Source organism: Procambarus clarkii, chromosome 43 (assembly GCF_040958095.1).
Source record: "Procambarus clarkii isolate CNS0578487 chromosome 43, FALCON_Pclarkii_2.0, whole genome shotgun sequence".
NCBI classification, from domain to species: domain Eukaryota; kingdom Metazoa; phylum Arthropoda; class Malacostraca; order Decapoda; family Cambaridae; genus Procambarus; species Procambarus clarkii.
This window is the reverse complement of record NC_091192.1, coordinates 31,565,023-31,577,159: the sequence shown is the minus strand read 5'-3', so window position 1 is coordinate 31,577,159 and position 12,137 is coordinate 31,565,023. Positions and strand designations below refer to the sequence as shown.

At 46.2% G+C, this 12,137-nt stretch overlaps 1 protein-coding gene across 1 annotated transcript in view; it reads left to right on the top strand.

Annotated features, from left to right (window-relative positions):
• The window catches only part of LOC123755914 (rhotekin), a 226,998-nt gene that overhangs the window by 52,479 nt on the left and 162,382 nt on the right, over nt 1-12,137 (top strand). The window lies entirely within an intron of this gene.

Below are 12,137 nucleotides of genomic sequence, written 5' to 3'. Positions count from 1 at the left end.
GTTGTGTTTGGAAGAATTCTGGAAACACATTTTCGCTTATGGGTACAACATTAGAGGAAAAGTTCACAACATCCACCATTAAACACCATAATATTGTATGTATATATTGCTGTCGTAAGCGTGGAGTGCCACGCTTCCACCTGACATGAAGAGTGGCAGGCCTCCCCTGGCACCAAGTTGTGCCGGGTGTGCAATGGTAGGATTGTCTAGTGTGTAAACACCAGGTATGGTTATGGGTTAAATGTTGCCGGTGGAATTTACTTAACCTAAACCGTTGATAGTTTAAGTAATAATTGTAAATAAAAAGCAATAAGATGCTTATCTTAACATACTAAAAGGTTAGGTGAGGTCGGTGTTTTCTATGAAGCTTTTCAAGGTAAACTAAAATATTCACAATCAATTAGTATGTCACATATGCACTTATTAAATAAGCCAATATTGACTGAAAGCAAGTGCGAGAACGGGTTGCCGATGGAGTGTTCTCTCTCTCTCTCCCGGTCGTAAGATAATTCCGTTTGCTATGGAGCCCATGCCCATCCTGCGGGTGGTATTGTGCCCTATACCCTTCCTGTGAGCGGTAGTGGAAAAGGTTATTAAGGTGCGTAATGGGCCCGGAAAGTGAACTCCAAATTCGTTTAACTAAGTATATTATAGACTTTATTGCCCCGGGTTACATGGCTTAGTCATGCAATATGTTGTAATTAATGTTGCATTTCATACGTTGCAAGCTTAACATATGTTTTAAGGGGCTTGTGTGACGGACCTTCTAATTCTATTGCGGATTGCGCTCGGAATGAGAAGGGTAAAAATCAGAGTAATTAAATCGCTTCTGGGAGATAGCGACAGGCACGGACGGCTTCCATAGCGGCGGCATCCACAAGGTCATTAGAGACAACACAAATATATGTTCGTTATCGGTTTTTTGTTGTTGTTGTTTTAGATTCAGCTTCTTGGAACAAAAGTGGCAAGTAGCACGGGCTGTGGTGAGCCCATAGTGGACTTACCTGGCAAAGGAGAGGGGCTGTAACTTGTGTCGGGGGTCAGAAAGCGTATATTTAAGCTTATCGAGGCTAGTTAGGTGAATAAAAGTGTCAGGGGAAAGAAAACGTGCCCAACCGTTCCTTTCCTGCTCGGGGATTGAACCCGGATGCCTCTGTTGTGAACCGAGAACGTAGACTACTGTGCTACAGGACCCAATGGTTGTGCACAGTATATTTAACTATTGATCAATGTTTGTGGACCGTTTCCTTGTGTGTAACAAAGCTGGAGGCACATTGCAAGGGACTCTAAATTCCTGAACATTTTGGGAAGGTAAAGCTTTAAGCTTAAAAGGAAAATCAGATGATTTCCTGCATGACGGAGACCCGCGCAGCGTGGACTCCCGCCTCGCAGACCCGCGCAGCGTGGACTCCCGCCTCGCAGACCCGCGCAGCGTGGACTCCCGCCTCGCAGACCTTGCCTATTTACGGCCACTTGAGTCCTAGGAGTGATGCAGACTTATTGTTCTGTTCTTATTTACTGAAGTATAGATCATATATTGAGCCTAAGTTATTCACGTTCACCAACAACTGCGAGTTACTTAGATAACAATGTTGGGAAGCGGTGGTGTTGGAGGCTGGGAGATATTCATGGAAGTCATAGATATATACGTTTTCTGGTGTCACATCCTCGATTGATTTGGTCATGTCTCGCTTGGCAAGATGTGGGTCGTTGACGTGGTGTTGCTTGCAGCTTTGAGTGTGGACACGCACACTGGCTTCTTCCTAGTGTGTGTGTGTGTGTGCGTGCACGTGCGTATGTTAACTCGCCTAATTGCACTTGCGGGGGCTGAGTTTAGGCTTTCTGGTTCGGTCTCTCAACTGTCAATCAACTGGTGTACAGTTTCCTAAGCCTATTGGGTTCTATCATATCAACATTTGAAACCGTGTATGAAGTCAGCCTCCACCACATCACTGCCTAGTGCATTCCATTTCTTAATTGCCCTGACACTGAAAAAGTTCTTTCTTGTGTCTCTGTGGCTCATTTTGAATAATAAGTTTCCACCTGTGTCCTCCATTCTTTGTGTTCCACCCGTGCTAAATAGTTTGTCTTTGTCCACCCTGTCAATTCCTGTTGAGATTTTTGTGGGTGGTGATCATGTATCTCCTAACTTCTGTTTTCCAGGGGCGTGAGGTTTGATTCCCGTGGCCTTTCCTCGTATCTCTTGGCTCTGTGACTAGTCTGGTGGCATGTCTCTGAATCTTCTCTAACGTTGTCCTGTGTTCATGTTTTGTGTCAAGTGTGTGTGTGTACGCACACTGACTTCTCTCCAGTGTGTGTGTGTGTGTGTGTGTGTATGTATGTGTATGTATGTGTATGTGGGGGGGGGTGCACACTGGCTCCTCCAGTGTGTGATGTGCTTCAGTTTCTGGTACGTGACTCATGTTCTTAACGTAACCCATCTGGGGCCCTGACATTATAATTCTCTGCGTGCCTTTGTCGGAATACTTCCGCCCCTTGTCTCTCCGGAGCGCCGTTGGTCGCTGCTTCCCGCCCGCCGCTCCGTTAACCGCCGCTCCTCTCACAAACTCCACCCAACCGAAATACCAGATAAAATGTTGTTCTATATATGTGTGTGTGTATGGTGCCCCCAAGGTGTACGACGCCATAATGTTCATACCAGTACGAGCTTCACATCCTGTTTGGATGAGTGCTCATGCTCTATCTTGGGCGCCATACTAGGCCTGGATTTATCAAGTATTTAAGTTTTCCCCCCATTGCGAAATCTTTACGGGCTATTCATGCCCGTGCCACATTTTGGGTGGCTTAATCTTTATCAATCATGCGAAATCTGTAGTTACGGGCTCAATATAGCCCGTGCTGCATGGACATTTTGTTCCGAGTAGCTGAATCTAAAACGACAGAAATCTGTACATTACGGGTTGTTCATGCCCGTGCCACCTCTTGGTGGCTTAATCTTCACCAATCAAATCTGTACATCTTTCCTCAATAATGGCGGCTTTGAATTAATCAGTTAACGAGCGTGGGAGCTTCACAGGCAGTGTTTATTGTTATAGACAACCTCATAGCTCTCCGGACCTCGTAAACTGTTAAATAAATGCAGACTAAGCCACCATGAGTGAGGAAAGATGTACAGATTTCATACGTAAACACTCTTGATAAAGCCCGGCCCCATGTGTGGGTAGTCATCCTCATCTAGTGAGCGGTGTATATGTTCTTGTGTAGTGTATTCGTGGAGAATTGAACTGGAAGTCTCACTTGACCGACTTGCTGGCAAAACAATATGTTGTGTTGCAGTCTCGCCAACCTTCACTTTCTACGCTTCTTCTTGTCCACTTCTTGTTCCGGCAACATTTCTCATGCGATTTGGAGGATACTGAACAGTACCCTGAACTGTACTGAGGGTATTTGGAGGGTCCGCGGACCTCTGATGTTCAGTGCTCTCTTCATTGAATTTGTTCTGCATTTCCTTCCGTATCGTTCCCTGCAGTTAGTTATATGTTACCGTTGGAACGGACACCCGGTAACACTGAACACTGAGCCCAGCTTCTGCGTGATAACAAAAACAACATTGTGTCAGTTGCACTGTTAGAACACATACGAAATGGAACCAGCGAGTCTAAATGGATTCAAAGAACAGCCACTCATTAAAATGATGGGACTGCACGATGTATATACAGATGAAAGAGTATAGCACTTCCTTCCACCCTGGCAGATAGTACCTTTTGACATCCTGACCCCTGCATACCCCACCAGGAAACTAATCACAAACAACCCTCATGCTCAGCTTGCTGCTAAATTAAGCCCCATAGAACACAACACATTTACAATATACAAACTGAAACAACATAGCACAGACCATATACACTGACGGATCACTCAGTACAGCTACGGGGAGGGCAGGAAGTGCTGTTATTGCTCATCAGCCCGATGGCAGCACAATTCAAAGGAATACCCTAATTAGTAACTGGGCGTCCACAATGCAAGCTGAGTTGGTAGCAATACTGGTAGCACTCTACATTATTGACAACACTGAAGTAGACAGCTTAATTATTTCCGACTCCCTTTCCTCACTACGAGCAATAAACAGTTTGCAATCAAGTAATAACGTGCTTGTCTTGGAAGCTAGACGTAGATATATAAGAATACTTAGCAAGAGGGTAAATATAAAAATGTTGTGGATTCCTTCTCACATTGGCCTGCAGGAACATGACAAAGTTGACGCCCTTGCTAAGGCTGCAGTAAATAAAGACAGTATTGAACGGAATCTTGAGTTATCAAATAGGTCCCTTAAAAGTGTCATTAGACGAGAGCTGGATGGATGGATTTGAAGACAGTAGAACAGTGCAAACTGGAACTAGCAGGTCCATTGTTTATCACAATGAAATGTGTGAAGTAAAACATGTGTATGGGGCAAGTAACAAAGTCAGTAGACTAACAGATGTTGTCACAGCTCGTATAAGACTTGGCTACAAGTATCTCTGGCAGTTGGGCTTGTATAGGGATCTAGATGAAGTAAAGTGTAAAGTGTGTGGACAAAGACAGGGACACACACTCGAACACTATATCTTGGATTGTTGTAAAATTGAGCCATTTAGAGATAAATCTAAGCTCACTCTGTATGATATGGCAACCTATCTTATTACCATGGATAAATTACCTGAAATCCTTGCACTTTATCCATATTTCGCTTCCAGTAGATAAACGACATATGAGATCAAGAAACAAGTAATGTATTGTGAGGACTAATAATAAACAGAAGCTCCCCTATGACTGTAATATCTCCATTGGTCAAACTATTATGTATTAGCGATAAGACCCACCATTAATGTATAATGACTTACTGTAAATATATAGCTCTTGAAATAGCACTTTCTCTGTAACTTGCTGACATTGTAACTATAAGGTGTGAAGGATAGATGAAATTGTTTATGTAATAATCTAAGATGAGGTCTGATAAAGACCTTTTGTGCCCTCTAATGGTTTTTTGCGCTACCGCTCACAGGATGAGTATGGGGTGCACAATAAACTAGCCTCCTCCTGCGACAACAATCAAATCATCTATGCCCAGCACCATCCGCTTAACTTCCCCTAACACCATGAAAATTTACGGGCTCACTATAGCCCGTGCTACATGACATTTCGCTCTGAGTGGCTAAATCTAAAACAACCATTCAAATATAAATTTCACTTGTATACAAATTTCCAAAGGACCTTATGTACTTAACGTCCAGAAGAGATAATGCTCATCACCATCTAAGATGCAGATGGAACCTCACACTCATCTCCTTGTCTTAAGTGTACGTCCACTTTATCACGTCATTGGCGTCCTTGGAACGTCCTTTGGCGTCCTTGGAATGTCCTTTGGGGTCCTTGGAACGTCCTTTGGGGTCCTTGGAATGTCCTTTGGGGTCCTTGGAACGTCCTTTGGGGTCCTTGGAACGTCCTTTGCGGTCCTTGGAACGTTCTTTGGCGTCCTTGGAACGTCCTTTGGCGTCCTTGGAACGTCCTTTGGCGTCCTTGGAACGTCCTTTGGCGTCCTTGGAACGTCCTTTGGCGTCCTTGGAACGACCTTTGGCGTTCCATTGAGTGTTCCAGTACTATCAAACACGGACTGAACTCCATATGTCACACTATAAAATGCAAATGCAACAAATTATCAAGGATGTGTAGGAGAACACAGACCCGTGTGTGTGTGTGAGAGCTTACACCCGATAATGTATACAGACATGGGTGTTCACGTGGGGGTTTGAACTGATAATTGACGAGGGAGGTTACCTTGAGGTGCTTCCGGGGCTTAGTGTCCCCGCGGCCCGGTCGTCGACCAGGCCTCCTGGTTGCTGGACTGATCAACCAAGCTGTTAATGATTGACTGTTATGTTACTTAATTTTAATAATGACCAGGGATGATGATTTTCTGGAATATTCATTAAAAGGGGTTTCATTTGTTGTTTTATTATTGATGAATGAGCCGTGTAGAGGTTTGTGGTGGCGGGGGGTGGGGGGAGGCGGTGGTGGACCTAACGTTATTTGTTATGATGCTGATGAGTCTGCCAGGTGTGTGGGGTAGCTGGCCTCCTACTTGTCCCTCCCTCCTCTTTCTCTCCCCCCCCCATCGTTCCTCCTCTCTCCCTCCTCTTCCTGCCACTTCTCTTCCTTCCATGTCTCCTCCTCCCACGTCTCCTCCTCCCACTTATCTTTCTCGCTCCCTCTCTTCTCCCCCCCCCCAGCCCGTCCTCTTACTAAATACGTCACTTTTCGCTCGTATGCGCACTAAGGCCAAAAATGGTCGTAATAGAAAATGAAATCGGCTCACAAAATTGACGTACTGTCCCGTTTTCTGTTCCGGGTCCTGCGGCGTGCTCGGTTAGGTTAGGACACTTTAAATTAGCAGGCTTCATGATGTTTTGAAACCTTAGGAGAATTTTCTGCCCTCCTAACCTACTAGAGGACCCAAAACTTGCTGCTTTGGGTCCATTTCATTTTAAAAATTAATTAAATTTTTTTTTATTCCAATACGGCGATGTTTGGCCGTAGTCCATACGAGCGAAAAGTGCCGTAATATGTAAGAGGACGGGCTGGTCCCCCTCCACTACCCAGCACCCCACACCTACCCTCATGTGATATACCTAAGGCGCGTCTGGGATCATCCCGGACGTAGGTTCGATCCCTCATCACGGCCCTTGTGGATTTCGTTCATACCTCCTCCTGCATTACTGCATCTCCACTACACCAGCCTCCCCCCCTCCCCCGCCCCGGGGGAGCGTGTTCATCATGATTACTTCTGATAAACTGTTGTTGTTGAGGTGTTAGTTCATAGTTGGTGTTACGTGCGGTGTGCTGCTGCTCCTGCACACTGTCAATGTTTGTACAATGTTATCATAAGCAAGTGATGTATCTAAGTGTGTGTGGTGGAGCCGTGCGGTGGGATCTAACTTCCTTCCCCTGGACTCGTCACGCGCTCGGCACTATTAGGTCTTACGCTACCTTTGAGACTCCGTGTAAGTACTACCGAGTTTGGTAGTACTTGTGATTGGTAGGTTATTGTGCTGGTGGGTTTGTGGGTAGTGATCTACCACCTACCTTGTGGTAGTGTTTATTACTGTAGTGTGCTCACTCGCGGGTGTGTGAGGTGTGTGTGTGTGAGAGATGAGTGAGGTGTGTGAGAGATGAACACATACCGGTGTATGGAGAGCGGGTCGGCCTTCAGCAAGTCCAGGCCGTGCGTGACTGGAACACGTTCCTGGCCGCCTTGGCTTGTGCTCCCTGACCGTGTGCCCTCCTTGGTGCCTGTGACCTGCCCCCACCCCATCCTGTGCCACCACTCACATTCTCCCTACATCCTTAATACCCCCCACTCATTACCCCACACCCTCCCCCTCCACACACAGAGTTTAAAGTATATAATGACAGCTTGCTCTCTTGGACCTCACTTAATTGTTGTTATTGTGAGCACACATGGGCTGGATGGTAGGACAAGTCTCGTAATTTTGAGGCCTGTGTTCGAATCCTCGATGATCCAAGTGAATTAAACCGAGACCGAGGTTCTACCAACCATGCCATGAGTGTTCACAATAAGGGGAGATCTCTGGAGTAACTAACTGATGCCCAACTGGTGAGTTATTATCCTCGCTACTATGTATTGTATTCTTATGGGAGGCTGATCCGCCGCTCCATCACCCTACCTTGCTACCACAGCTACCTTCTACAGTGGCACCAGCTACACCCCGGACTGTGGTAGACCACAGCTATCTTGAACCACCACCCCTTCCCCACCACCATCAACACCACGCCACCAATGCTCCCCCACTACCACCACCACCACCACCAACCTTCCTCATCACAACCACCACTACTATCATTACTCCCCCCACCAGCACAGTCTCCTAGGCTGCAGTAACCATACACCTAGCCACAGACCGGGCCTTGGGAGAAGAACTTGCGGAACTCGCTCCAGGTATACTCTAGGTATACTCCAGGTGTATAATCTGTGTGTATGCTACTTAACCCGACTCGCTTGTTAGTAGTGTACCTGAGTGTTGCAGCTTTCACAAGCCCAGCGTCCCTTGTCACGCTGTCACAATTTCACGCTCGTTGCTTCTGCTGCTTCTTTGGCCACATGATTGTTTTGTCGTGTTACAATGTCCAGAATGGTGTTTTGTCGTGTTACAATGTCCAGAATGGTGTTTTGTCGTGTTACAATGTCCAGAATGGTGTTTTGTCGTGTTACAATGTCCAGAATGGTGTTTTGTCGTGTTACAATGTCCAGAATGGTGTTTTGTCGTGTTACAATGTCCAGAATGGTGTTTTGTAGTGTTACAATGTCCAGAATGGTGTTTTGTCGTGTTACAATGTCCAGAATGGTGTTTTGTCGTGTTACAATGTCCAGAATGGTGTTTTACAGTGTTACAATGTCCAGAATGGTGTTTTACAGTGTCACAATGTCCAGAATGGTGTTTTACAGTGTTACAATGTCCAGAATGGTGTTTTACAGTGTCACAATGTCCAGAATGGTGTTTTACAGTGTCACAATGTCCAGAATGGTGTTTTACAGTGTCACAATGTCCAGAATGGTGTTTTACAGTGTCACAATGTCCAGAATGGTGTTTTACGGTGTTACAATGTCCAGAATGATGTTTTACCGTGTCACAATGTCCAGAATGGTGTTTTGTCGTGTCACAATGTCCAGAATGATGTTTTACCGTGTCACAATGTCCAGAATGATGTTTTACCATGTTAGAATGTCCAGAATGATGTTTTACCATGTTAGAATGTCCAGAATGATGTTTTACCATGTTAGAATGTCCAGAATGATGGCGTACTGTGTAAGTAGAGTGGTTGTCGCCTATAAGAATGTCTACTGCAGGTTTGGTGGTGGGTGGTCGCTCTATCTGGCGATGGGCTTTATGCACCAGCGTTTCTGGGTCACATTACTCTCGTATGAAGATTGAGGCCGAGGAATTTGGAATTGTTGTCAGTCGTGTTCAAACATTAGCAGCCGCGTGGTCGTAATTGTCATGAGGTTGGCTGGGTCGTGGCTCTTGGGTGGGTGTGTGTGTGTGTGTGTGTGTGTATTCACCTAGTTGTGTTTGCGGGGGTTGAGCATTGCTCTTTCGGCCCGCCTCTAAACTGTCAATCAACTGTTTACTAACTACTTTTTTTTTCCACACCCCACACACCCCAGGAAGCAGCGCGTGACAGCTGACTTAACTCCCAGGTACCTAGTTACTGCTAGGTAACAGGGGCATTCAGGGTGAAAGAAACTTTGTCCATTTGTTTCTGCCTCGTGCGGGAATCGAACCCGCGCCACAGAATTACGAGTCCTGCGCGCTATCCACCAGGCTACGAGGCCCCCCTGTATGTGTGTGTGGGGGTGGGGGGGGTGAGAGAGGCGGGACACGAGGACGTTTCTTCATTCTGTAATTTGGTCGTGAACTCTGATCGAATAACAGTTAGGCCTTGTATTCACTGGATCAGTTTAATGCGGTGGTCGCGTGCTGTGACGCAGGTGGTGGTGGTGGAACAGCCTCTCCTCTGAAATTACAATTCCATAACAAATCCAACTGATTAACCTAACCCGACAAGGGGAAATTCTCAGAGAAAGTGATAATAAGGTATGCGAAGAACTTTACAAAATATTTCAGGAGGCCTTTACGATAGAGCCAGCATGGAGACAACGTTTGCAAGATGGCAGTTCAGAAGAAACAATGGATGACAATTTTGTACCGTAGAAGAGGTTAAGAAAGCATCTGGGGGAACTAGATGTGACAAAGTCAATGGGGCCAGATCTAATCTCATCATGGCTTCTGAAAGAGGTCGCAGAAGTATTTTGTCACCCCATTATATAAAATGTGTAACCAAATACTTACGACAGGAAATGTTTCAGAAATCTGCAAAAGGGTATGTGGGTATGTGGGCCTGCGGGCCGCTCCAAGCAACAGCCTGTTGGACCAAACTCTCACAAGTCAAGCCTGGCTTCGGGCCGGGCTTGGAGAGTAGAACAACTCCCAGAACCCCATCAACCAGGTATCAACCAACCAGGTAAAGGACAAATGTGGTCCCAATATTTTAAAAATAGGGGATAGAAAGGAGGCATTAAATTCCCGACTGTGTCACAGACAAGTGTTGCGTAAAATGCTGGAGAAAGTAATCAGGTGGAGAAGGGCGGAGCGTCTGCAGTAGACTGTGACAAATGATCAACATGGCTTTAGAAAAGGAAAGTCGTGTCTGATAAACTTGACAGTTCTATGACAAGGTTGCTAAAATAAGACAGGAAAAAGATGGTTGGGTAGACAATATTTTCCTAGATTGTCAAAAAGCATTTGGCACTGTTTTCATGAGAGACTTGATACAAGATGGAGAGACAGGCTGGGATAACTGAGAAAACGCTGTACTAGGTAAGAGAGTACCTGAAGAACAGGAAGCATAGTCACATAGGGAGCCGGTTGGCCGAGCGGACAGCACGCTGGACTTGTGATCCTGTGGTCCCGGGTTCGATCCCAGGCGCCGGCGAGAAACAATGGGCAGAGTTTCTTTCACCCTATGCCCCTGTTACCTAGCAGTAAAATAAGTACCTGGGTGTTAGTCAGCTGTCACGGGCTGCTTCCTGGGGGTGGTGGAGGCGTGGTCGAAGACCGGGCCGCGGGGACACTAAAGCCCCGAAATCATCTCAAGATAACCGCTGTATGGAACACGTAAATATTTGTGAGCCGTTACATTTCATAGTAGGTTGTTTTTGTAACGTTGATTATTATAACATATATTACACTAACACATATCATATAACATATATATATATAACACATATCACACTAACGTGATGCATCAAATGAACAAATCCACAAGGATTTGTTCGGGTGCAGGGGGGGGGGGGGGGGTTGTGTAAAATCCTGGTTTGTGCCTCGGAGAGGCTACGGGTTCCAGTAAGTTCAGTAGAACTTCGGTTTCAAGCCTTTTAGTCCTATCGTAGCTCAGTCGATTAAGGCAGTGTCTGGGATGCTACCGGACGCAGATTCGAATCCTCGTCACGGTCCTTGTGGATTTGTTTATAACGTATATATAAAAAAGCTGTTAGGTTAGGTAGAGATGAGTTTTGACGCATGAGTACCGGAGAGCACGAAAGTGTTAATGGCAAAGGTCAGATAAATGAAATGTGTGTGTGTGTGTGTGTGTGTGTGTGTTTACTAGTTGTGTTTGCGGGGGTTGTGCTTTGCTCTTTCGGCCCGCCTCTCAACTGTCAATCGACTGTTTACTAACTACTTTTTTTTTTTCCCCACACCACACACACACCCCCCAGGAAGCAGCCCGTGACAGCTGACTAACTCCCAGGTACCTATTTACTGCTAGGTAACAGGGGCACTTAGGGTGAAAGAAACTTTGCCCATTTGTTTCTGCCTCGTGCGGGAATCGAACCCGCGCCACAGAATTACGAATCCTGCGCGCTATCCACCAGGCTACGAGGCCCCCAAGGCTTCATGCTACGAGGCTTCATGTGTGTGTGTGTGTGTGTGTGTGTACTCACCTAGTTGTGTTTGCGGGGGTTGAGCTCTGGCTCTTTGGTCCCGCCTCTCAACCGTCAATCAACAGGTGTACAGATTCCTGATCCTATCGGGCTCTGTCATATCTACACTTGAAACTGTGTATGGAGTCAGCCTCCACCACATCACTGCCTAATGCATTCCATTTGTTAACGACTCTGACACTGAAAAATTCTTTCTAACGTCTCTGTGAGTGTGTGTGTACTCACCTAATTGTACTTGCGGGGGTTGAGGTCTGGCTCTTTGGTCCCACCTCTCAACCGTCAATTAACAGGTGTGTGTGTGCGCGCGCGCACATTAGTTGATCATATCAGTTGACTGACAGTTGAGAGGCGGGCCGAAAAAGCAGAGCTCAACCCCCGCAAGCACCACTAGGTGAATGCACACATATGAGCGCGCCTGGAGATAGACATTCACACATCGACAAGGACACAAAGAAAGGTTATGACATTAGCGTGGCGGCAAGAATGTGCAATACCAACTGTAGTGATGATAACCAGGCAAGAGTCATTATAACAACGACCCATAACTATAACAAGGTACTGACCTCGCTGCACACCCAACCTTACCCACCCACCCACCTACCAGCAGCAGCGCCGC